The 6,116-nt window shown below is 28.2% G+C and overlaps 1 protein-coding gene across 1 annotated transcript in view; it reads left to right on the plus strand.

Annotated features, from left to right (window-relative positions):
• The first annotated feature begins 4,947 nt into the window (after window positions 1–4,947).
• Window positions 4,948–6,116, plus strand: part of LOC111634781 — a 66,541-nt gene continuing 65,372 nt past the window's right edge. Inside the window, exon 1 of the mRNA XM_023379618.1 lies at window positions 4,948–5,198. The gene's annotated coding sequence lies outside the window, so the exon portion shown is untranslated. The remainder of the gene's footprint in view (window positions 5,199–6,116) is intronic.

The raw sequence follows: 6,116 nt of genomic DNA on the forward strand, positions 1-6,116 counted from the left end.
CTAATTAATGGAAAAAAAAAATATTTTATAAAATATATTTTATTAGCGAAAATTACTTGAATATAAAATTAAAATGACGTACTGATAATCGGGATAACTCAGCATCAGATAGTTGTCATAGTAACGAAACGTATCAAGGATGCGGAGAAAAAACAAAAATGCTGTTGTATCTCGAGGAGTTTAAATATAATTTTCTCAATTAACCTTATTAAATATCGAATAAGTTTTTTCTTAATAATATATATAATAAGTTTTCGGGTGAATTTAAAATGTAAAATATTTTGGGAGTTTCTTCTCTATGTATGTATGTGGGGGCACTATTTTGTTCATCCAATTTGAAGCTTAATAACTCCTATGCGGTTTGTCGAAAATTTCTGAAAATTTGCAGAAAGATTTGCGTATTAGGGGGATATGTTTGTAGAAATTTTCAGGAAAATCGGACTATCAATTCGAGAGGTATAGCTTAAACTCTCTTATCTCCCGAAACAATCTGAAGACTTAAGGATGATAGTAGCAATTATTAGGGATGAAAACAAATAAATTACGGGAAATTCCAACAACAACTTTGCCAGCTTTTATATCTTAATACTATTATTGGTGTCTTTGTTATTGTTTTTCCTTGATTTTTAAGCACTAAAATTTTATAGCATCAATCCTAATATATAAACATTCCTGCAAAATTTCAGAAATTTTTGACAAAAAACACAGGAGTTATTAATACGGGCTGAGTCTAGATATTTTTCATGTCCATTTTAGATTGGATAGGATTGATGGTAACACGTAACCACGTTTGCGATTTGCTAAGGATGTCAGGATTTTCTATGGGAAACTGACCCCTATTTAAATGTTATACACGTAAAGAATAACCGGAAAACTCCACGTTGGTCGGGCACGTACCCACGACCAAACCGGTGTTCGATTGCTTTAGTCTTGTGTACACTGGTAGACCCTGTAATGGTGATAGATATAGGGATGTAACCCAACATATTTAGATCAATCCGTAAAAATTAGTGAAATTTTTATGAGGCTTCGCGAAAATTTTTAGAAATCTTATGCGGATTCGAACCCGGTCTCTTACAGAAGCAAGTTAATGCTTCTATCAGGCCATCGAAAGAATACATTTGAGTTAGGCTGTAACGTAGACTTTTGCATAATATATGTGGCTCAAAAATCATTTAACTAAGATATATTTCTAAAACGGTTAAAATCAATTTTGAATGCAGTAAGGTAACTATTTCGAATCGATTTTAATTATTTTAAAAAATCTTAGTAAACTGATTTTTGGGCCACCCTGTATACAAACACAATACAGCATGTCGTTAAATTTTAATAATTAATCTCAAAATATACACTATGTATTTTTACAAAATTTTCTAATAAGATTAATTAATTTAAATGTAACAAATAAAACATTATACTTAATTAGTAATTTAATTATTGAATTTGAAATTTGTCTACCGAACACAATAAAAATTTCTAAGTTTTGATGTCTTATGTAATAAATTTAGGATTAACATTGTAGAAAATGAAATATCTTTAATCTCCGGAAGTGATGTCTCTTCCGAATGATGTCACATCCGTATGTCTCCTTTGTCCAACTAATCAAACATCTGTACCCAACGGTGATATTCGCCAACACAATGGATCATGATTGTGCATTGTGTTGTTTACCCTCCCAAAATGTTCCTTTGGATGTTAGCACGGTTCATACACATGTGAGCTGTAATTTTTCATCACAATGCCCTCAATTTTAGTAGTGTATTGCCCCTGTACATCACACTTTTTATGTTAACAATAGAGTCATGCCAGTCATCTATATAACTTCTTTAAGAAGATGTTTGAATTGAAATAACGTAACTTTCGGTCCAAACTGGAAACACCTGTAGTTTGGAACACCCTGCTCTGGAGACCCAGGTAATTGCCTATTTTTTCCACTGAACAACACGCCACTGCTTCTAATAGTGGCATCCCACTTGGTAACTTCTTCTTTATCAATGTAGAGTTATCGAGCTTAATATTTACATGTGTTATGATGTTACACAGCACTTCATCTTTGCAGCACTTAGATATGTTGTCTCACCCAAGTTGAAAACTACTGCCATAACATATAACATATAACAGACATTTCCTTTTTACTAATTAATGGTATATACAAAAATACGAGTTCCTAAGATGTGGATTCATAAGGACACGCCTTAACATCTTTGATTATTATAGATAAATTTAAATTTCTAAATAAATTTTATCTAAATAATTCAAATGAAACTTAATAACGAACACATATGATAAAATATAATATTAAAATAATTACCATAAACCATACAATTTTGTAGAGAAGATAACTCGAGAATGGTTTTAGATGGACAAACTTCGAGATAAGATCTGGACAATATAGAAGCAGAAGGCCTTAATTAACTATAAACGAACTTCCGGTTTAAACCGGAAGTGACGTTATTTCATTTAAAAAATTTTCCCCTGAAAGATGTTGACCAGCACGACTCTGTCATTTACGGAAAAGTATGATTTACAGGGGCGAGCCACAACTAATTTGAGGTGGGGAGCATATATTTTAAATTAAATAAATTAAAAATATGATTAATTAAAATTTCCGCTTGGCATTGTGACTATGTTTATAAATAATAATTATCTACATTTTAAGGATTTAATAAAAAAATTTTTAAATAAGTTACAGAATCTTGAATATTATTAATAATCAAATTATCTATGGCAAACTCCATCTTAAAAGCGATTACCCATCGAAAAGAATATTATCTTATTTCCTTATCTTAAAAATCTTATGAATAATTTATTGAGTAATCATTCTTGAAATTTAAAGAAGAGAAAAATATATAATATAATATTCTAATTAAATTCTTTAATATTTAAATTAAATATTACTAAACTTTGAAATTTTATTTATGTCTTATTTAAAATGTTTTAAGTAAAAAAAAATATGAAGATATAATTTTCTTTTAGAGTCATTTTATTGTAGTAAAGTTATATTTCTGGAAAAGTAAATGAATTTTATGGATCAATAAAATGAAAACATCACTTCCTTTTGTGTACACAAATGAATGGAAGATTAAAGAGGAAGTTGTTTATTTTCAGAATGTTTCTTATAATTATTATATTATTTAATAATTTGACATGTTATATATTATTTTATCTAAAGATAATTCGTTTTATTTTTAAATTACAATTTTATAAAATTCCTTGTTCCTCATACGGGCTGAGTCTAGATATTTTTCATGTCCATTTTAGATTGGATAGGATTGATGGTAACACGTAACCACGTTTGCGATTTGCTAAGGATGTCAGGATTTTCTATGGGAAACTGACCCCTATTTAAATGTTATACACGTAAAGAATAACCGGAAAACTCCACGTTGGTCGGGCACGTACCCACGACCAAACCGGTGTTCGATTGCTTTAGTCTTGTGTACACTGGTAGACCCTGTAATGGTGATAGATATAGGGATGTAACCCAACATATTTAGATCAATCCGTAAAAATTAGTGAAATTTTTATGAGGCTTCGCGAAAATTTTTAGAAATCTTATGCGGATTCGAACCCGGTCTCTTACAGAAGCAAGTTAATGCTTCTATCAGGCCATCGAAAGAATACATTTGAGTTAGGCTGTAACGTAGACTTTTGCATAATATATGTGGCTCAAAAATCATTTAACTAAGATATATTTCTAAAACGGTTAAAATCAATTTTGAATGCAGTAAGGTAACTATTTCGAATCGATTTTAATTATTTTAAAAAATCTTAGTAAACTGATTTTTGGGCCACCCTGTATACAAACACAATACAGCATGTCGTTAAATTTTAATAATTAATCTCAAAATATACACTATGTATTTTTACAAAATTTTCTAATAAGATTAATTAATTTAAATGTAACAAATAAAACATTATACTTAATTAGTAATTTAATTATTGAANATTAATTTTAGGATCAGTTTTCGTAGGTTTAAAAGCTTTTTCATTCCCTTCAAGACATTTTTCTATCGACTTTTCTTCAAGATCTGAGCAAAAGGTCGCTTGAAAAGGTGATAACAGTAGTTCGATTAACGATAGCTAAAATTTTAATCGAAAATATTCTTCATTTTTTTTCTTTTCGTGCACTTAAACATTGTTCTCATTTTACACAACATTAATTTCTAGATAATATATGTTAAATGAAAAATTTTAAGTACCATTAAATTTAGAAAGAAAAACTTTATTGCCATATTAAACTCATTTAAAACGATTTTATTTTGATTTTATGAATTTATTTATAAATTTCATTTAAAAAAAAATACAGCAACGAATTGCTTTACTTTCCCGGCAACGTTTAAAACTGCGTTTGGCTCCATCTGTTATAATATTTTATTTTAAAAAACTTTTTATATTTTTAACTATTATAAAATGGCAAAAAGATTAATTTTGACGGTAAAGATGGGTTTTATTATAAAAATTGTAAATGCTGATAACGAGTAAATTCGTCATTAACTTCGAGATACGACATACGACACCCCCCTTTATCTTCTCATCCCCCGACCTCTAACAACCAAAATTTAACAGCATCAAACCCCCTAATACACAAATCTCCCTGAAAAATTTCAGAAATTTTTGACAAAAAACACAGGAGTTATTAAGCTTTAAAGAGGGTGAACAAAATTGTGCCCCCCATACACATTAACATCCATACATATAGAAAAAATTCCGATTATTTTAGCATGCATATAGGCCTATATATATACTTGTAATGCATGCATTTTTTTCCTAAAATATATTTTAAAAAAAAAACTAATTTCGTTACAATGAATATACACAGGCAGCGACCAATTTCGCCTGAAGAAGAATTGTTTTGTTATATTTTTAGTAACTGGAAGATTTATTTTCTGTCGCGGGAGGGCGCTAGAACTTCATCCCGGTGACGTCATAAGCCGAGTGGCTCTAGATAACGAACGTCAGAATCCAAATGTCTTTCAGTCGAGCGGAGGGGTGGCTTACGTTATGCGAGTGATACAAAGCGAAGCAAACATTTGGACTAGAAACGCTATTTAATTTCGTTACACTTCGGTTAATTAGAACCGAATTAAAGTAGAAAATTAAGTCACTTTATCTCTTGTTTACCGAAAAAAATATATATACATATATCTAAAAAAATTATGACAATTGTGACGTCAGTAATGATATTTTTTACTTAGGTAAGTTCATTTTTCCTTTCGTTAATGCCATTTTAGTGATATTTTAAACTGAAATTCTCTCGTAAATTGCTTTTAAATGTAAGAAAACTTGAAATTTATTTACGCTTTAATATTTTAATAATTAAAAATACGAAATAAACTTTAATTGTTAAAAAATTTAATTATTATTATTATTATTATAACCTAATTAATAATTAATAATTTTAATTGGAAGCGGAATTAATTTTAATCATAATTTAATTAAAATAATGAATTTAGAATATATCAATTATTATTATTTTGTTTATCTGTGATTAGAAGATTAACAGAACAATCTTCACACTTATGTATTGTTTAAATAGACTTGTTATAAATAAACTGAAAATAACTTTTAATAATTTATCCGTCTGATTAAGTTCCTTCAGAAGAAACAGGAAATTGTTGTTACATTTTTCCTTCCACTCTAACAATAATTTCCTGGCTATAAATATATTTAATAACAATTAATTGGGCGCACACTTTTAATTGTTTTTATTACTTTAAAATGATAGTTTTAATTTTAAATTTTTAATTTATATTAAAGAATATTGTGCATTTTTTAAAAATTATTAACTAAATTAAGAAAAAAATCCAAAGAATAATTAATTATTTGAAGTCTTTTCGATGAGGAAATGAAAGAATTTCTTTGACAGATGACAATTCTTTTCAGTATAAGCAACTATACAGGGAATGAAGTGCCAAAGTAGAAATTATGATTAATATTTCAAAAAAATGTGTGTTTATCTCTTGAAAATGTCAAAAAAAATTATTATTACTATTTTTTTTAATAAGAAGTTTTTAATTTCAGAACTGTCATAAAAATTAAAGAAATGAAATTCATTAAGTATGATATGTTTGAATAATTTCTGGACTAAGTTCAGTATATTTATATATATATAT

Source organism: Centruroides sculpturatus, unplaced genomic scaffold (genome assembly GCF_000671375.1).
Source record: "Centruroides sculpturatus isolate CEXI.00-Female unplaced genomic scaffold, Cexi_2.0 scaffold492, whole genome shotgun sequence".
NCBI lineage: Eukaryota > Metazoa > Arthropoda > Arachnida > Scorpiones > Buthidae > Centruroides > Centruroides sculpturatus.